Consider the following 21,668-nt stretch of genomic DNA (forward strand, 5'->3'; position numbering starts at 1 on the left):
TTTTCAGAAAGTATACAGAATTATCAAAATTCAGCAAAATGAACCTATTTTGTTCCCTTCACATTTCTTTCCTGTTGTTGTTGATTAACAAGTATTTTGTGTAAACATCCTTCTCCTCCTTCTACCTGAATCATTCTCTGATGTCTCAAAACACTGTTTTGTACCCTCCAGGGGTTGCATTGTGAAGTCACAAACAGCAAATTGTGGACATCAATGAATGACTCAGATAGGAGTTGATTGATAATGAGGCAAGTAATCTTTGTCTCAGTAACTAATCAGTTATGATTCAAAATGAAATACAAGGGGGAAAAAGTATACTGATATTTTAACTATGCAACATGTTTTCTGAAGTCCATTTGTATGACAATGGTCCTTTTGGTATACTATTCTCACTCATCATCTGATCTCTTCTGGGTGTCTGATTATACCTCTTTCAGACACTAGATCCCGCTCAGCATGAAGCTTTCAACATTACTTTATAGTGCAGTATGCTGGAGAATGAGAAAGTATGACATGTCCAAACTGTCTTCATTCCATATAACTTGCCTCAGAAAAATCCTCCACCTCTTTTGGTCCAGAACAATCTCAAACCAAGGTCTATTGACACAGTGCAGCCAAGAGGATCCAAGCACCATCATTGCCAGGAGGCAATGGAGATGGATTGGCCATGTGCTTCAGATAGAAACTGATTCCATCACCAGATTAGAAATAAGATGGACACCTGAAGGCAAGCGAAAATGAGGCTGCCTGAAACCAATGTGGTGAAGAGCTGTGGAAGCTGAGCTGAAACACCTGGGGCACAGCTGGGGAGCCACTGAAAGACTTGCCAGAAACGGACAGAAGTGGAGAAACTTTGTTGAGGCCTTAAATGCCAGAGGCATAATGGGAACATGATGATGATGATGAGCATAATGCTATTTCAGGTGAGAGAAAAAGAAAGGCCCAGTTTTTAGGGCACTAAGTTAGGCCTTGGGAGACCAAGGTTCAATTCCCTACTTCTCCACAAACTTCTTGCATTACCTTGGGCATGTCACTTAATCAGTCTGTACTGCAGTTCCACATCTGTAAAATGGCCATAATAGCATTGCCCTACCTCACAGGATAAATAAGATTAATGATAAATACTTGAAAGATGGTGAGAAGCTCAGATACAACAGTGATGGGGACCACCTAAGTACCTTAGAGAGTGCAATAGGTATTTGCTAGGTCAAGCATTAGTATAAGTTAAGGCAATAATGCAATGAACAAAGAGCTAAATCTCTCTCCCCCAAAGCACACAGGATGGGATACAACTTTTATAATGTGTTACGCTGACATCACTATGCCTAATGCATATTCAGTAAGGTTTGCCCCCTTTTCCTTAGTTGTCTGATCAAAATAATGCTAGGAATAGAAGAAATACATTTTCTGATGTCCTTAACTAAAAATATCCCAAGCAGGTATAAAGTAGCATGTAGTGATTACCTCCCAGCAGTTTAGTCATTACTAACTAGCATTCTAACCTGTGATATCTTATGATAAGAACAAAAGAATGGCCATGCGGCTCAGACTAATGGTCTATCTAGTCCAGTATCCTGTCTTCTGACAGGGGCTAATGCCAGGTGCCTCAGAGGGATTGACCAGAAAAGGAGATCATCAAATGATCCATCCCCTGCCATCCACTCTCAGTTTCTGGTAACTGGAGGCTAGGGACACACAGAGGTTGCATCCCCGAGCATCTTGGCTAATAGATATTGATGGATTTGTCCTTCCTGAATTTATCTAATTCTCTTTGGAATCCTGTTATAGTTTTGACCTTCACAACACAGCCTGGCAACGAGTTCCATAGGTTGACTGTATGTTGTGTGAAGGAATACTTCCTTTTGTTTGTTTTAAAACATCTACCCATTAATTCCATAGGGTGACTGCTGCTTCTTGATTTATGTGTGAAGGAGTAAATAACACTTCCTTATTCACTTTCTCCACACCATATATGGTTTTATACTTCATCATATATCCCCTTGGCCATCTCTTTTCCATGCTGAACAGTCCCTATCTTTTTAATCTCTCCTCAGATGGAAGCTGCTCCATACCCTTAATTATTTTTGGGTGCCCTTCTCTGTACCTTTTCCAATTCTAATATCTCTTTTTTGAGATGGAGTGACCAGAAATGCATGCAGTATTCAAGATGTGGCATACCATGGATTTATACAGTGGCAATATAATATTTTCTCTGTCTTTTTATAATCCCTTTGCACATTGTGTGAAATTTTTGACTGTTGCTGCAGCACATTGAGCAGATGTTTTTAGAGCACTATCACATGACTCCAAGATCTCTTTTTTGAGTGGCAACAGCTAATTTTGATCCTATCATTTTGTAAGTAAGTATAGTTGGGATTATGTTTTCCAATCTGCATTACTTTGCATTTATCAACATTGAACATCATCATCTGCCATTTTGTTGCCCAGTCACCCAGTTTTGTGAGATTCCTTTGTAGCTGTTCACAGTCTGCTTTTCCCTTAACTATCTTCAGAAATTTGATATTGTCTGCAAATATTGCCACCTCGTTGCTACCCCTTTTTCCGGATCATTTATGATTATGTTGAATAGGAGTTGTCCCAGTAGAGATCCCTGCAGGGCACCACTTTTTACATCTCTCCATTCTGAAAATTGACCATTTATTCCTACCCTTTGTTTCCTGTCTTCCAACCAGTTACTGATCCATAACAGGACCTTCCTTCTTATCCGATGGCTGCTTGGTTTGCTAAAGAGCCTTTGGTGAGGGACCTTGCCAAAGGCTTTCTGAAAATCTAAGTACATTATATCCACTGGATCATCCTTGTCCACGTTTTTGACCACCTCAAATAATTCTAGTACATTGGTGAGGCATGATTTCCCTTTTCAAAAACCATGTTGACTCCTCCCCAACAAATTGTGTTAATCTATGTGTGATAATTCTGTTCTTTACTACAGTTTCAACTAGTTTGCCTGCTACAGAAATTAGGCTTGTTGGGGTGTAATTGCCAGGATTGCCTTCGGAGACTTTTTAAAAAAATTGGTATCACATTAGCTAGTTCTGGTCATCGGTACAGAAGCGGATTTAAATTATAAGTTGTACACCACAGTTAGTAGTTCCGCAATTTCTTATTTAAGTTCCTTCAGAACTCTTGGGTGAATACTTACTGGTCATGGTGATTTATGATTGTTTAAATTATCCCTTTGCTCCAAAACCTCAGACACTCCAGTCTGAGACAGTGCCTCAGATTTGTCCTCTACAGAGAATGGTAAAGGTTTCAGAATTTCCCTCACATCCACTGCAGAGGAGACTGATGCAAATAATTCCTTTAGCTTCTTTGCAATACCCTTATCTTCCTCATGAGCACCTTGATTGTCCAGTGACCCGACTGATTGTTTGACAGTCTTCCAGCTTCTGATGTTTTGTTTTGTTTTTTAAATCTGTTAGTTTTTGAGTCTTTGGTTAGTTGCTCTTCGAATTCTTCTTTTGGCCTGCCTTATTCTTTTCCACATGACTTGCCTGAGTTTATGCTCCTTTCTATTTTCCGCAGAAGGATTGAACATCCAAGTTTTAAAGGATGTCTTTTTGCCTCTAAACACTTCTTTGACTTTTGATGTTTAGCCATGATGGCACTTTTTTGGTCCTCTGAGTATGTGTGTGTGTTGTTTTTTTTAATTTGGAGTACATGTTTTTAAAAAGTTGCCATGCAGCTTGCAAGCATTTCACTTTTGGGACTATATCTTTAATTTCTATTTAACTGGCCTCCTCATTTTTTTGTTGTTCCCTTTTCTGAAGTTAAATACTACTGTGGTAGGCTTCTTTGGTTTTACTTCCACCAGGTTGTTAAATTTATTTATAATATGGTTGCTACTATGAAGCAGTTCAGCTATATTTCCCTGTTGGACCAGATCCTGTGCTCTATTTAGGACTAAATCAAGAATTGACTTTCACTATGTGTGTTCCAGGATTAGCTGCTCCAGGAACCAGTCATTTATGGTGTCAAGAATCTTCCTCATTATTACTGAGTTTTCTATTTTTATCGTCTCTAATTTTCTAGAGCATTTCATAATCACTGTTAACATCCTGGTCAGGTACACAGTAGTATATTCCTACTGCTCTGTTCTTATTATTCAAGCATGGAATTTCTGTCCGTAGAGATTCTATGGTAGAGTTTCATTCATTTAAGATTTTTACTCTATTAGACTCTGCTTTCTTTCATTTATAGTGCCACTCTCTCACCAGCATTAACTATCTGCCATTCTTTTAATACAAAATTTATCATATCCTATTGATTATCATTGTTCCATCAAGTTTCTGTGATGCCTGTTATATCAATATCCTCATTTAATACCAGACACTCAAGTTCACCCATCTTAGTATTTAGAATTCTAGCATTTGCATACAAACACTTATACAATTTGACTTTTTAGCTGTCTGCCATTATGTAACTGAATGAGTCATTTTTTCATTTGACCATTTCTCTTCAGTTCCTACCTGTACTTTATCAACTGCTAGGATATAGAGAATCCCCGTTAATAGATTGTACCCTAAGGGATGTCTCATTCTGAACCATGTGCTCCTCTGCAACAGTCAGCTTCCCGCCCCCCCTAGTTTTTAATCCTTCCTGTATAGGCTCCTCCTTTCCCAAAATGTTTCCCAGTTCCTAATAAACTTAAATCCCTCCTCCCTATACCTTCATATCATCCACACATTGAGACCCTGCAGTTCTACCTGTCTAACTCACCCTGCGTGTAGAACTGGAAGCATTTCAGAAAACACTACCATGAAGGTCCTTTACTTCAATCTCTTACTTAGAAGCCTATTTTTGGCCTCCATGACCTCTCTCCTTCCTTTCCCTATGTCACTGGTACCTACATGTATCACAACCACCAGCTCCTCCTCAACACTGCACAAAAGAATGTCTGAATGTCTCGAGAGACACACAACCTTTGCAGCCAATAGGCTATTCACAATGCAGTTCTCCCAGCTGGGTTTGTGATGACTATCTATATTTCCAATAATAAAATCCTCCATTACTATTACTTTTCTCTTACTAATCTCTAGGATTCCCTTCCCCTTGAAGAGGTATCCTCAGTGCGAGAGGATACCATGACATCATCTGGAAGGAGGATCCCAACTATGGGATTATTTCTCTTCACTCTACTGTAATTTTCTCCTTCCCCAAGACTTTCATTCTCCTCAATAGCACAGAGGCTGTCAGACTGGGTGTGGGACTGTGTCCCAGAAAGTCTCATCTACATATCTCTGTCTCCCTTAGTTCCTCCAGTTGACCTACTCTGATCTCCAAAGCCCGTATTCCATCTCTGAGGGCCATGAGCTCCTTTCACTGAATGCACAATCACCACGCCATAAGGCAGGATTGTACATACTGCATTCAGTACAGTAAATTGGACAGTCCCCACTCTGCTGCTGGAATTCCACCTGCATTCTTTTTACTCCATCTTTTCTGTTGTTTTGGATTTGTTTGTTTGTTTGTTTCTGAGAGGGTGTTTATTGCCACAAGTTCAGAGAATGTTAATCAGGTGTATCTAGCACTCACATTCCCACTCTAAAATCCATCGTCAAACTTCCCTGTTAGCTGCTCCTGTTTGCTAGCTCTAGGGTTATTCTTGGTTAGCTACTCATGCCAACGTTTTGGGGCCTCACACTTTAATTAGTTTAGCTAAGCTATTGTCTTACAGAACTTGAGGCTTGTATGCTTATTGCCTCATCTAGCAAATACCTATAGGCTACAAGTCCCCACTTGATGAGGTGATTGTTAAAAGGGCCTTATTAAGTCACCATAAAAGGTTTCAGGCATTTGGCAGGCAGTGACTGAATGAGGCCTAATGATGATGTAAGGGCAGGCTCACTGGAACTGGTGTAGAAGTTGGGGGCCACAGGTGCTGGAACCATGGCCCCGCCCTCTGCTCCTCCTCTTCTTCACCCTGAGGCCATGCCCCCTGGCTATCCCAGAAGCCAGAGCCAGGTCATGGTAAGAGCTTTCCAGTGAGCCCAGGCTGCTATGAGGAGCCCCAGACTGTCCACCTGCCCTGGGCAGTGGGGCTGGAGTGCCCATGAGCAGCACCCGGCCTGTGTCCCCACCCCCCATGGAGAAGGAGGGGGCTAAGGCCTACCTATTCCCTCCCCCCCCCACCAGGAAGAGGCTGACCTCATTGACAGGGGCTGCGCTGACGTACCTTCCTGAGGCTACTACACCCATGTTAAAAAGTGGGAGGGGTGTCCTCCTTGCTCCCCCTAGTTCTAGCAGCCCTGCATAGAGGTGTTCTGGTTCCTGATACACATCTGTAGAAACTGCAGGTCTCATGGACACAATGATTTGCTCTCTCTTCTGGGACTGTCCAAGTACGTGGTGGTGGTGGAGGAAGAGTGTTCGTAATGACTACTCTAGGTTGATGTTGGGCCTCCTCATGAGACTTTTCAGGGACAACTTAATATCCTTTCCCCAACCCTCTGATTTTACAATACATGCTACACAACACAATTAAAATAATGTCAACTACAATATTTTAGAAAATTCATACTTTCAACCCAATTTCCATCCAGGGAGGTATAACTAATGTTATTACTTCCACACATTAACCTGGCAAGGGATTGTTCTGCCTCATCAATTTTGTTATCAGTTTTATCAAGTTTTCGTTTCATTAGCTGTTTTAGTTTTAAATCAAGTGGGGTATATATATATATATATATAGACACAAGAAATGTTGGTAGGATTTATATGGTTAGATCTTGATACTCTGGATCAGAGATAACTGTCTTATTTTCAGAAACAGGGGAAATTGCCATATGGCCAATTGATGTACATATCTTTGTGATCTTGCACTCCAACTGACCATAAAGAAGTCTCTTGCAGGTAGTTACCACAAAATATTGACCATCGCCACCACAGGTCACCCTCTTTACAACAACCTTTCACTTAGTTAGCCTGATAGAGCGTAATTGCTGGTACCCCTTTCTTCTAGCCAAAAAGGTGTGTCCACTTCAAACATCATATCTTCAATTGTACTGATGCCCCTGTTCCGAGCAACAGGCCATTTGCAGATTTTTTTATGTTTGGGTATCTTGGATATGTACTATCAGAGGAGGTACATTGATGTATTTCATATAAACATTGCCTTCCAGGTGACCTACTGAGTGCACAGCTGCCAATTGGCTAGAAACATCCTCACTTGGATTGAACACAGACTGCAAATGAGACAAGGATTTTGTCACAATGCAATTTTTAGTTGAATAAATTCATCGATTAGGGTGCAGTGTCACATACCCCATGTTTCTAATTACTTCTAGTGGCAATTCCTGACAATAATTTAAACAAGTGTCTTTTTCTGTTCTATGTTTTTAAAAATAATTCCACTTATCCTTGATTAAATGTGGGACATTTCCCAATTCTAAAAGTTATACAGTGTTAGGGATAGTGTTCAACATATTTATCTTATGCAGAACCAGAGAATTGCACTATTTTGTACTCATTGCTAATAAGCACTAATCTTATCCACAAGGAGCACCGAGAAGAAAGAATCCACCTTAGTGCATTTACAATAATTAAATTCACCCAATATGCCAACTTGACAAATTAAGCACAACAGGAACATGCATGAATTAAACCTGATTGCTTAAGACTCCTGGTATAGGTGTAGCTGCCTCCCGCTGGAATTATTAAATGGAGTAAAGACCTTTTTCCAGCTTATCGAAGGTGACATGGTTACATCCACTAACTTATAGCTAATGGTTACACTTTTTCCTCATTATGCCTTTTACAATTTAATAGGGCTTGCTAGAGGCTGGCTTCCTTGATCAAAGAACAACAGATAGAAAGTCCAACCTGCTTCACCAATTAGAGAAAAAGAGAAATCGTACACAGGCATTTGCAAGCAGCAAAGGGATGTTAGGACATCAGAATAGCCATGAGTCTTATTCCCAGTTTCCCTGAGCTGAGTTTTATATAAGCAATAATACGCAGTAGTGCATACATTACACTGCAGTGGGACATTCTGAATATATTGTGAGCCATGAGGCTGGCGGGTTCGGGGGAAAATCAAGTGCTTGCCTCACCTCAGAAGTTGAACTGTCACAAACCCCACACCAGAATATTTTTTTTGAGGGATCACAAGGAAAATTTGTCTTTTGATAGAATGACACACAAAAAAGCTTCTCTGACATTCACATTTATTTTTTATAAGATTTGTTCCATGTGAGATTTCATAAAGCTGAACACCACACTGTGGAAAATAAAATCTAAGCAAATATGATCGCACGGTACTTTTGAACTGTTAATTATTGGGCAGTGGCTTTGTGATATCAGTGTTAACTCAGCCAAACACAGTGGATTTTAGTAACTTTACAACACCAAAACCAAACTCAAGATTTATCAGAACTGCATACTTTCAGAACGACTTTATAGTGCAGAATGCTGGGGAATGAGAAAGTATGACATATCCAAACTGTCTTCATTCCATACATTCTGCCTCAGAAAAGTCCTCCATATCTTTTGCCAGAACAATTTCAAACCAAGACGTATTCACACAGTACAGCCAAGAAGATATGAGCACCATAATTACCAGGAGATGCTGGAGATGGATTGGTCATGTACTTTGGATGGAAACCGATTCCATCACCAGTAAAGAATTAAGATGGACCCCTGAGGACACGTGAAAACAAGGCTGCCCTAAAATAACATGGTGAAGAGCTGTGGAAGCCAAGCTGAAAAACCTGGGGCACAGCTGGGGAACCATTGAAAGACTTACCAGAAACAGATAGGAATGGAGGAGCTTCATCACTGCCCTAAATGCCAGAGGTGTAATGGGAGCATCATTAGGGGAGAGGGGAACTTTAAGAGGTTTATGGTTATGACGAAGCTACGAGATACAGCTCTTCTCTCTCATATGTAAGGTCTCTAGGAGATGAGGAATAAGGGGGGGAAATGATAAGATGTTCAAAGTTAAAAACTGATTTCAGAGAAACTTGTAAAAACTCCTCCATGCAGCAATCAGAACTCCACTCTACGTACCGCACTGTATGTTAACCCCCCAGAGCCCTATATTCTAACATCTAATGTTCACTGCTTCTTTAGCTATAACCCCCCCCCCCACATTGTTAGGTACTTTATAAGAAAATTTTCCAGAGAATTGTACAGTTTTGTGGGTCTGAATAAGCAAAGCACTTTTGTTCTTATATCTCTTTTTCCACAAAAGGAAAATCTAATCTTGGATGAGAGTTGTTTTTGTGAAATCTGCGCATCTTCTCCTTTCATAAAAAATGGTCTTTTGTTTTACCATAACAAGAAAAATTGCTCTCTGAATTCTTATGAAAATGTCACATTTTGCATGTGAGCACTAGAAGCAGAAATTGATAGTTCTGCTCAGCTCCAATAGATACAAGTAAAGTCAGCAGGCTAAAATACAGTGCATTTGTTGCTATAACAAGACAGGATAAGAACAAAACCAACACACTTTTCAATTAATCAAAATTAACAGACAGTTTTGCCAGTGGTACAAACAACTTATTTCAGTTCTACTCAAAGAGATTTAGAGTTAGGGGCCAAACTTTTAACCTGATGCCACCATTTTTCTGGATGCAAACACAGTTACAAATAATTTGTGGGTACATTTTTGTATCCACAGTTTAGGGCACAGAGATAATCAGTACCCTAATTTACAGATGCAATCAGTGATTCAGACATCAATGTGACTTAAACTACAGGTTCAAAATTGCACATGGAATTATTTCCACCTGCCAATTTGCACCTGCAGAATAAGAGGCCCTGTTTACTACAGCTTTTGAATTTGACCCAAAAAGTCAACTATGCAGATTCCAGATGGTGGCAAAAGATTTACTGCTTTCTGTGGAATAAAAAGGAGTGTGTGCAGAATTTCAAAAAGACTGGAAGATTAATCTAGCTAATCATCCAAAAGTTCAAACGCTTGTCTGAAATACAGTCAAAATTTCCATGTTCCAGGTATATCAGAATTCCCATGAGAATAGAATCATTCATGAAATTTTCAGTACTTTCTGGTTCCAGCCAGTTCGGAAATATCCCCTTTCATTGTATTACAAGAATTTCTTTTGTTTTATCCACAAACAAAATTGGGAAGAAAGCAAAAAATAAAAGGCTAAGTAGATATATCTTACACCAGAGTAATGCAGACATGATAAAGCTGGATGACTGCTGGTTCAATACAGCTGAAGAATGTTATAACAAGAGATGAGAAATGCATAGCCATTTGGATCATTTTCATCCCGCTTTGTTCCCTAAAATTCTGGGTGTATACTGCAAAAAAAATACTAGCCAGATGATATAGCTGTTAGATGACTGGTTAAGTTCTGCAGCGTTTGAGTGCGGATAATGGCTTCCTTACAAAAGTCAAAGGGCAAGTTGACTTTTACAAAACCAGATAATAGTTAGCCCCTCAGTCAAGAAAGTATCTTAGGATGTTAACATAATTATTACCTATCCTCAAATATCCATTTTCAAGGAATATTACTGAAAAAATAAGACTGTAGAAAATACAACATCGAGATTCCACAGGATTTGCTGGATTCCTATCCATCTGGTTTCTGAGCTGAGCGCGTGAACCTAATGAAAGTCCTCTCTTACATGTCTAGGTGATTGGATTTAGGAAGGCTCATTAAATTGGTTGATCGTCTTAGTTTTGAGTGTTTCCTTTATGTTTTATTTTGTTTGGTTTATTCTGAATTTGGTTATTAATTTGAAATGGGGATTTTCTTAAAAATGAGTTTGTCTGTAAAAAATGAGGGCAATAAAGCCTGAGAGGTAAAAATTGTGAAGATGAATTTGTTCATATTTGTAAAGAGCTTGTCAAGTATATGCCCAGATTTTCAGAGGAGTTCTGTTCCCGCTTTGGCACCTAAACAAGTGGCCAGATTTTCAAAAGTGCTCAGCTTCCATTTTTCTTTGAAAATCTGGCCACAAATGAGCTATAAAAAGAGCTATGCAAATACCAAGTACAGCAATGGCTGATAAAAAGGCAACATTTGCTGTCAGATACTACAGTTTTCCTATTCTAATTACAGTGAAAATCTGTGGAGAACTTTTGGCAGATGCTACAGTTTTAACTATGATCACTATATTATTATCTTCGTTAACATTTTCTTCACTGTTTGTAGGGAACATTCATGGGAGTTGTGTTTTTAGTTTTTATGCCACCTTCTGTTTATATAGGTCTCCTGCCCCTATTATTATGTGATAAATGCTACAAAAACAAACAAACAAAACTAAGAAATACATTTTCAAACAAGTGTCATTAAGTTTTGTTACATTTCGTTTTATCATGGTCTTGTTGGTCATTTCTTATTGTTTCCTAATCTAAGAAACAGAAACAAATAGGGGAAACAGAACAGATGACGCTGATGGCTTAAGGGTGGCTATAATTTCACAGAAGACAATCATTAAGTTAGAAGGGATACTCTATATTGGATCCTGGGAAAAAGGGAAGAACATCAGTAAACCTTTCTGAGAAATGCTATATGTTTCCAGCTTTGGGAGAGGAGAGGAGTTAGCACTTTTTCTAGACTGAAGTTTAGAAAGGTGATCCTGAGGCAGACATAAGCAGGGCCTCCCAGAGGATTCAGGGGGCCTGGGGCAAAGTAGGGGAGCTGCGGCGCATGTACTCACCCGGCGGCAGTCTGGGTCTTCGGCGTCATTTCGGCAGTGGGGGGCCCTTCAGTCGCTCTGCATCTTCAGCAGCACTGAAGGGCCCCCTACCGCCGAAATGCTGCCGAAGACCCGGACCGCCACCGGGCCAGGGCTTGCGAGGCCCCTGTGGAGCCCGGGCCAAATTGACCCACTTGCCCCCCCCCCCGGGGAGTCCTGGACATAAGGGAGTAACCATAATGATGAAGAGTAATGAATATGAATACATGAACTGGACTTCATTTCTGCTTCATGATCTGTGCAGGCAGGCTGCTGTCAAACAACTACAGTGAGGCGTTACACAGGCTCAGCCCATTTGTATCACAGCGCAGGATTAAGTTTTGCCTAAAGATGGTCAAGACCCGCAGATACAGGATGGGTGATAATTCAGAACTCAGTCAGGGTTTTACTAATACTCTACTCTATTTTATATCCAGTCAGTGCTACTAATGCTTTGATTCCTCACCTGTAGAAAAAACAGAGAAGTCATCCTGAAATCCCTCTAGGAAGCCGAGTGTGAACAGAATTCACTTCTTTGATTAGTATTCCTACTTTTCGGATAATTCCATAAATCCTCCAAAAAACTCCTTATAAAAACACACATTTATTTCCATTTAAGCAAGAACACACTTTGCTGCTGCTAACAACCCCTCTCAAGGCATAGAACCATTATTCTAAGATCTTTTTATAGGTTTTGAATTTTTTCAAAACATAAAACAAAATAAAAAAAAAAAGTCTACCTTATGGAGCTCTAAAATATTGTAAAATGTAACAGCCTCTAACCTAGAGTTATTGATCACAAATGTTCAGAAAATAAAACTGTGGACGCCACCATTCCCAGCCGAACTCTTTTCCTGTTGTAAAGTGCTGAGAAGTTGATAGTACACATTGGAGCAGCTCCTAATAAAGCATCATAGAAGTGATGTGCAGAAGAATAGCATCAAGTCTGAAATTCTCATCAGCATAGCACGAGCAGTCAAGTGTCCTACTAGACATTCGTTCTCAGGAATAAGGACCTCAGTATGGCCAGCCTGGTAGCTTTCAATGTACTGCTGTGTTGTAAACTCTAAGAAATAGCTGAAATGATCTAAGCTGTTCTGAAATTGACAAAGTATAACATGCAAGCTGTTAGCAGGAGCATATGGAGAGAGTAGAACAACAGTGGAAAATTATGCAGTGCATTCAGAGGAATCAAAATCTATGTTTCAGGCTGGATACAGAAAGACAATATCCAGAAGAACCATTTTAGCAAAGTCACCAAATACAGTCATCTCAGTTGCCTCAATGCTGGCTCACAGAGATGTTGCTAATACATACTTTGTTACCCTGCCTTGTATTAGCCACTTATAATAACTGCTTCAATGACTAACCTACCCAAGTTTCTTTCCATTTGTTGATTGTTGTTATCCGGACTAGATTCCCACCTCATTTTTCCATATTGCTAGCATATTTGCCTGTCTGATATATCATCTTTCATATATGGAAAAACAAAAGTGGACTGTATATTGTCACATACAGTACCATGCTTTTCACCTCCAACTTCACCCAAGAGCTCTTTACCCTTTATTGAAAACCCCCCATCCAAGTAAATTTGAACCCATTTCAATACTACCAAAATACTCTGCAGATCAGTATTTCCTGGAGTACAAAACTAGACATTTTCTGAAAACCACATAAACCATACCCACTGATTCCCCAATAGACTACCACATCAGCAAATTATTCAGAGAACTGAAGCAAATTTGCCACTCATTACTTTCCTTTAGCGAATCTATGCTGACAGTCTTCTACCAAGTTGCACATTTCTTAAAGTTACGTAGCCCTATTCTTTTCCCTCAGTGATGCTTCTCATCTTTCTAGCAGCTGATTCTCTTATTGTTCCTATTATCTTATCTTAAATATTGGGCTACCTTCACCAAAAGCCATCCTACTTTCTCAGCAACATTCTAGCAAATTTCCTAGAAAGTTCTGGGATATCATTTGGCCAGCCTGGTTCTCCACATTTCTAAAATTCTTACTGCATCTGCTCTTATTTATCAAGCCACATTAGCATCTCCCTCCAGGAAATTTTACCCAGGCAACAAAAGGTGACCTTCAAGTTCCTTATAATAAACAACAAGACCAAACTGTTCATTCTGGTTTTCCTGCTCATCTGTAGCAATCTTCCCACCTGTATCTTAGCTCTGTTGAGTCTTTGCAAGGGCATTTGTGCTATAAGGAATGAAAGAACTGAATGTTGTTGATTACTGGATTTTCTCTGATTTTACTTGAAGAGCTTTAGTTTCCTTTAAAAATTGTTTTTACTCCTTCTCCTTTCTTTTACTGTAGACTTCTAATATCTTGCCCTCTTCACTACCATTTCTTAATCTGTCTACTTTGTTAAACCTAAACTGGCACACAGCCTTTGTACATAAAATCATTTTTCTCTGAGTGCCCTCTGATCATTGTCAATCTTCTGTCCTTCACATTGGTGCTTCATTCAAAATTAGTAAACAAGTTCCCTTCTAGATGCAGAATAGACACTGAAAGTTTGTTCACTTGTTTTCAGATGAATGCCATGCTAAGGGTAAAAAATGTGTATGAGGTATTTACAAATTCCTAGACACATTTTGGTAAAATAGTCTAATTATTGCTAATTCCTTTGGTATTCACTGTAATAATAATAATGAACTCATTTAGCATTAATATGGATTGTCATAAGTACTTCTGGGTGAGTTCTACTATAATTCAGCAATAATTAATTGCATGCATCATCAATTTTAAAACGTCACCCATATTTTTAATTGTATGGAGTTCACCTCAGCTTTTGAGACTCAGTGAACAGAGAATTTATTTGTAGAGATGCTTCCGCAAGGTCTGCTCCAAAGTCTATTGAAGTCAATGAGGAGACTCCACTGAATTTAAAAGGGCTTGAGATTAGGTCCTTAGTTAGTTCATTAAAAATATTAAAATAAATATGGAAGGTATTCAGTGGTAATTTCAAAAAAAGAAAAAATAAACATAACTAAGAAAGTTATGGCAAATTTCTGAAAGTTTGCAAAGACTGGACAACTTTGCTTTTACATGGCCACATTAAATCATGTCAGAATAGGTTTTTAGGCAGTTTCTGTGACCAGAAGGAACAAAAGTGAAACTCCTAGTAAGTTTAACAGGCCTAATGGCTGCTGATTCTTTCTGAGACAAAAATCTTAGAAACACAATACCCTGCTGCATGTTACAAGAATAATTTTCAGTTCATTTTCATCTGTCCATGAACATTCCACAAGATCCTCTCATCCACTGCCTTTAACAACAGAGAAAGAATCGGTGCATTTTTATAATTTCCTCTTTTTTGTTTGTTTTTTGTTTTTTGTTTTTAAGGCTGACAGTCGTTGGAACAGGTTTCAGGCATAGCACCTACCTGATTTAGAGAGTATTGTTTATCTCCAAGCCAAGTATCATTCTGAACTTCCCCACCAATCAACATGCTGCTGATATTCAGTGGGACAATAAACTGTCAGATCAACACACTGGGTTATCCTCTGTTTCATCCTCAACTGTAAAACCTCCCCAACAGCAGAAATGGGCACAGGTAGGCTGCTTCTAGAATATTTACTGGCTCCGTCTGTCTGAGGCTTAGTTGTTTTGAAGAGAGAGCTCAGCACTAGTTTGCCGTGCAGCTGAACGATGGGGAGGCAGGCTGCAGACCATGATTATGCCTGCTCCAACTTTTTTTGTTCGGAATAGATTCGGATCATTTTAATCCGCTTCGCCCCGCCCCAAACCAGCGCAACCCGGCAATATTCGCGCAGTTTCCACCTGCCTGCGGAGAAGCACCGAGGGCGAGGAAAACAAATAACTTGGACGAACCCAGAAGTCGAATCAGGGGGACTCGGGGGCTGCCTAGAACGACAGTATTGGCCACTTACCGCTGCTGGGGAAGAACCTCTCTCTGCCCCCGGCTCTCAGTCTCCCATCCTCCGGGCAGTCCCTGCTCCCTCCAAGGTAGCAGCCGCCTCTCGTGGCGCTCAGCCCGCGGGGCGCAGCGAATCGCGGAGTTCCTGGCCAACAATCCAGAGGGAGCCCTCCGGGTCGCCCTGCCTCCGCGGCGCTCAGGGCTGGAGAAGCGAGCCAGGTAGGGGCATCCTTGACAAGCCTTTTGCCTCCCTAGCCCAGCACTTGGCCGTCTCTGCTTGCCCCTGCGCTCGGGGTGGTTATATTGGGAGAGCGAGGAAGCACCTCCTCTGGCTGGTGTTTTGCTGTGCTGCAATTTCTCCTCCAATGTGTTCGCTCTTCCCCCTCGCTCTCCGCCTCTGACTGGCTGGGCTTCCCGGCGAGCGGAGTGTAGGAGAGCGCGTGTGTCTCTCTCACGCCCGCCCCTCCTCGCTACCTCTTGCTGAAGAGGGTCATTTAGCATGTCCCTGGGCGTAAGGCTCCCTTTGCCCGGGGAAGCGGGGTTTAAAAATCCATTGCACTCTGCAGCGATGGGGTTGGCTTCCTAGCTCTTGAGCGCGCAGAGCTGCTTCCTCCCCTCCCCCCCCCTTTGCCTCTGAATTTGAATTTACATGTAATAGGTTTATTTTGCTAGCGGCTGGCTTCTGCAAAGTGTTCACTAGCCCCGCATCTTGTTGCGCCTTCTCTTCCCTGGTGGCAGCAAAACTAATCAGAGCTCCGGATAAACTGATCGGCTGAGGTGGCTTTTATCAGAACACTCCCCTCACCCCACTCCTTAATTTGTGTTAATTGGTTGTATGTAGATGTGTTTTCATGGTGATGGCTCTAGTCTCTCTCCTGGTTCCCTGAGCCCCGGGCATGCAACGTGCAGGTCCAAGTCCGGTAGAGAAGATGTTCCTCACAACAATCCTCCTCCCCCAGCCAAAGAGAGAGTAGGTTAAGCCTTAAGACACCCGACTTTTCGTGAATTTTTAGATCACCGTGGCTGTAATTGGAAAAATAACACAGGCAGTAAATTTATAGGCTGGCAGCTTTAGTGCCATTGTTCTGGCAGTCCTCCCTATCCCTTCTCTCTCTGATTCATTCTCTATTTCCCTTGATTCATCTGATTTTAATTGAATAATAGTTAAATAAATTATGGTCCCTCTCTTACCCCATATATTTCTTCATGTGGGTCTCTGTTGTGTCTGTGTTTAACTGCAATGTGATCCTCTTTAATGCTTTACATTAATATGTGAAACTCTCTCACTCAAGTCCAACTTTCCATCCCCCTTTATAATACACAGGTGACTCAAATCAGTCTAGCTCCAGCAACACAGCACTTATTCTTCTGGCTCCTTTATTCTCTGCTTGGTGGTCTGACTGGCTCCTAATTGGCACACACAGTCACATGCAGCATAGTTTATAGCTCGATGTCTTCCAATGCAGGGACTGTGTGCTTTATTTTGCAGCCTTTCTGTTAATTAAAATGAGCCTTTCCTATGTTCCTCTGTTTCTTCTCACTCATCCATATATGTAGTGCACACTCGCACTTCGTGCTTTTAATGGCTAGCCTTAGGAAGTAGGCTGATTTTAATCCTTTTTTTTTTTCCTGTGGAAGACACAACGTTCTGCTTTAACACTTAATGCTTCCTTGCCCTTCTAAACTTTTTATTTTGTTTTTGCCTTTTGTAAGTAATTAGGTGTGTTTTACTTCTTTATGTATTAACTGAATGATGGTTGTCTAACTCTGAGCTTTTCCTCTGCTTCAGTGACTCCACTTCAGTGATGAATACTCTCTCAACTTTTTTTATTTTATTTTTTTTATTTCGGGACCTAGGTATTTTCTGTGCAATTGGTAAAGGCATTGTCTGTGTTTGTTTTAGATTTGCATAGTGCTAGTCTTGCATCAGACCTAGCAATATGATTTTCTTATGGATTTAATATTTTTATATTGACCCCACTATCAAGATGAGACATCACTGGTGAGTGGCACACATTTTAATACACTTTTGTGGTCTTGTATATTGCATAAAACTTTGGCAGAGGATCTGCAACTCAACATCACTTTTGAATTAATTCTGTACAGAAATAGCTGTGAAGATTTTCTTAGCTAAACTCCCATACATTGACATTTTAAAAATCTTAAATGTGCTAATTCTTCTTGATCTTCCATAGCTACGTTAACTATCCTTGTGAAAAAAGTATGAATGAACCTATAATTTAGAGACATTTTTCTCTGAATTTACTCTCTTACAAACCCAGTATAACATTGTCTCTCATAACTGTGGCTGGTTATCTAGAACTATTTCTATGGGCAAGTGATATTGCAGTTCGACAAATCAAAACTTCTTTTCATTGACTCAATTCACAGAACATTATCATCTGGTCATTATTTCCAGTGTTACTAGGTTACAAGCCAGCATTTAATCAGGAGCCAGAAATAGTGACTGCATATAATTCTGATCTTATGAATAACACATGAGATTCCCTTTCTCAATATTTCCAGCATCAGTGTTAAACCCAGAAATATTTTTTACTATTTTTTAACATACTGTAATTATTTATAACAGTATAGAATTATTTATAAAGATTTGACTTTTTTAGTGTTATTTAAAAAAAACAGATATATATTTAAAAATATACTAAGACTTTTTCAAAAACTGATAATGGAGGGGTTTCTTGACCTTTATCCACCCTTATGAAGTTTACAGATCAGATCTTTTAGCGGGTGCTTTAAACCACATGTGCTATGGTGACTAGAGTATATTATTTTTCCTTTTAAAGACCTTTTCTTTTACTTAGTTTCCTTCTAGGAACACATCATTCTCCATTTGTTTTAAACATCTATTTTACTCTCATCTTTTTACATTTACGCTAAAATGTACACTAGCAGTATTTCAAGAGCCTTATTTATGGGGACACATTTATACTTGCTTTGATGGTATAAACAAAATAGATACTATCCTGGGAATACCAGTTTCTTCTTCATTGCAGAGTGAAGGAGCACACTTCTTGTAAGACATTCTGTTAAGGAGTTCACATGTTTGTCTGCACTTTCCCAAGGTCAGAACCCTTCTAAGATTTTGTATCCTCAACATGCTTTACAGTTTTATGTCACATAAATTCAATGCTAAATATTTTTGTAGCAAATTGGGTCAATGTCTTGATATTATTATTATTTATTATTTTATTATTATTATTGTAGACCTAACTTCAACTTAGCTGTCAATTTTCTTATCTGATCTTAGTTGTCTAAGCATCTTTGTGTAAGTGTCTTAATCTCTTTATCTCATAGTCCCCAGTGGGCACACAGATAGGTGCAGCACATCTGCAGAGTCTTAGGCTACGTCTACACTGCACGATTAATTCGAAGTAGTTTAAACCGATATTACAAAACCGATGTTATAAAATCGGGTTTGCGCATCCACAGTGCAATCACAAAATCGGATGTTGTGTCCTGCCAAGCTACCATCGATTTAAGAGCGGTGCCTGTGGTAGCTGTGTCCCTCAGCTATCCATAGTTCCACTTCCGTGTTGGAGCCAGTGCCTGATGGGGCAGAAAACATTGCCGAGTGGTGCTGGGTACAGCTCACCCTCCCTTTGTGAAGGCAGCAGAACAACCCTTTGGCGCCTTTTTCGTAGAGTGCATTGGGAGCAAACGCCATAGCACAGCAATCTTTCCTTTTTTCACTTGGTGGGGGGGGGGAATAACTGAGGAGCTGTTTCCTGAACACGCCAGACAGCTGTGTTTGAACCTACAGACATTTGGAGCTCAGCCAAGAAAATGGAATTTTCAGGACTGCTGTGGACTGTGGGTAGCGGGAGTCTCAGTACCCCTCCTCCTTATGAGCGTCCATTTGAGTCTCTGCTTCCCGTTAGCTTGTCAGCAGCGCTGGTGTATCCTGCAGTTTTTTATTCAAACGCTTTGCATTTCGTGTTCTGTAACGGAGCAGGATACACAGATTTGTCTCCAATACAGCGATCAGACTAGTATTCCGCCGGTCCATCTGGAGCTCTGTTTGGATTTGAGACTGCATGCAGCCGTGCTGATAGAGTCCCGCTGGACAGCAGTGAAAGTAATTCAAAAGTTCGCGGGGCTTTTCCTGTTTCTGCCCGTGCATAGAGTTAAATTGCTGTCCAGAGCGGTCAGTGGTGCACTCTGGATCCGCCGGAGGCCAATAACGGTCGATTTCCGTCACACGAACCCTAATCCGAGTTATCACTATCGAATTTAGCGTACCCTCTCGTTTGGAGGAGGTCGAATGATTTAAGGAGGCGGTAAAATCGATATTAATGACGACGTCATGTGAACGGATACAGCGTTAAATCGGTATATCGGCCATTAAACCGATTTAAAGTCGCAGTGTAGACCTGGCCTTATTTGTCTTGCAGAGATTTCTCTTTCATTCCTTCCCTCCTCTTCTTTTTCAGCTGAACCAAATACATTCCTGTTCCTCTAATCCAGCCCAACAGTGGATTGGCATTAGAAATAGCAACAGATCCCTGGGATAGTGCTACCATTTTATGTCTTATGATTATGGTGATATTCTTCTTTAACTGTTTCCAGAGAGGAACTAAAGAAAGAGAGTGAACTTAAAAAAGACCACCACGCCCATGGTAGACAACAAAACTTTCATCAACAAACCTACATATGCAGTCACATACAATGCTCACTATTACGAACTAACCAGTTTACCCCTCTATTTAGAGCAGGCGGTCTTTGTAGAAATTGTTTTGCAATGTTCAGCAAATGTCAACTTTTCGATGACTTGGGCTATATTTATTCCAAACATAGGCGATAACTTCAGTATCTTAGATACCACTGTGTGGTAAAGTGATAACAATTAAATAGCAGCCTTGTGCACTGACTTCTCTAGGATTTTTGTGTAGGCTTTTCCAGTTCCTCCAATCTATATAACTGCAAGATTTATAAGACAATTTTACAGTGGGAATAAGAGGATGCACACCTCAGCTTGAGAACAGAGAGTTCTTCAAGCTCTCTGCAAATGACAGAAGATTCAGAACCTACCATGAGGCATCTTAGCTGTAGTTGCTAGTTACTGAACTGGAGATTGTATATAAAGTAAATAGCCGCCCAGCCAGGCTTTAGAAACAGATGCACTTCCCCTCCATTGAGCACTGAAATACACATATCCAAGATGCCATCACTCAATCAAGTGAGGGAAAGTGAGTAAATTTTATCAGTCAGCTGATTGCTTGGCTGCCCATGCCCATTGCAACCTGGCTTAGGAACACAGCGGTCTGCCACTCTAAAACTATGTGAAGACCAACTGCAGAGGTGGTTTGCAGTGTGTGGACCAAAACAGAATTAGGTAGGTACGGACTGGCAATGTCACACCGTTTAGTTGTGAACAGGAGTGGACAGTGTGACTTTGGCAATGCAGAAATCAGCACTGCTTGGACATCACTGGAGAATAACAAATTCTAATTATTTCCTTGCTCTCAAACCAAACCTTCTTCCCGCTGCCTGCCCACTAACTGTCAGGCCAGCCCCTCTGCAGAGCCACACAAGGCCAGTCAATGAGTTCCTACAAACAGGCCTGGAGACTGACAGCCAGAGGAGGTGGGACAAGATGAGCATCAAAGGGCTGTCTTTTGGCTTTGCCACAAGCCCTGTGAATGGGCAGCATGTAACCATGTTGCCTCAGGAGAAGACTGGAAATGAGGATTGTAACTTGGACGCTCTTGCTGAACCTCCTGTGTTCTCCTTGCTCTGGGAAACGTACCCAGCGCTAACCCTGTACCTTGTGCAGCATACGTCTCATGGTGTGCCAGTGCAGCTGTGCTGACTTGCGTGTTGTGGTGTGTGAAGCCATAGCATCAGCCCTTCCTTCGAGCTGACTCTCCACCTATATGCATGAGAGAGTGGATATAGTAGCCCTGTGGATACAGCTGTCCGCTCAGCAAGCACAGGAGAGTAGGAAGAAGCCAGAGCCCAAGACTTTCAAATATGGGTGCCTAAATTGAGGAATTTAAATACAGGCTGGGGGTCCTGGTTTTCAAAGGTGTTGAGCACCTGCCAATCTGATTATTTCAGCAGGTGTGTAGTTCTTCTGAAAAAC

At 40.7% G+C, this 21,668-nt stretch overlaps 1 protein-coding gene across 1 annotated transcript in view; it reads right to left on the bottom strand.

Moving 5' to 3' along the window:
- Window positions 1-16,030, bottom strand: part of CNTN5 (contactin 5) — a 1,078,547-nt gene extending 1,062,517 nt beyond the window's left edge. The window contains exon 1 of the mRNA XM_075061721.1: window positions 15,579-16,030. The gene's annotated coding sequence lies outside the window, so the exon portion shown is untranslated. The remainder of the gene's footprint in view (window positions 1-15,578) is intronic.
- Between the last annotated feature and the right edge of the window lie 5,638 nt (window positions 16,031-21,668).

The sequence above is a fragment of the Chelonoidis abingdonii genome, chromosome 1, assembly GCF_003597395.2.
Source record: "Chelonoidis abingdonii isolate Lonesome George chromosome 1, CheloAbing_2.0, whole genome shotgun sequence".
Taxonomy (NCBI): domain Eukaryota; kingdom Metazoa; phylum Chordata; order Testudines; family Testudinidae; genus Chelonoidis; species Chelonoidis abingdonii.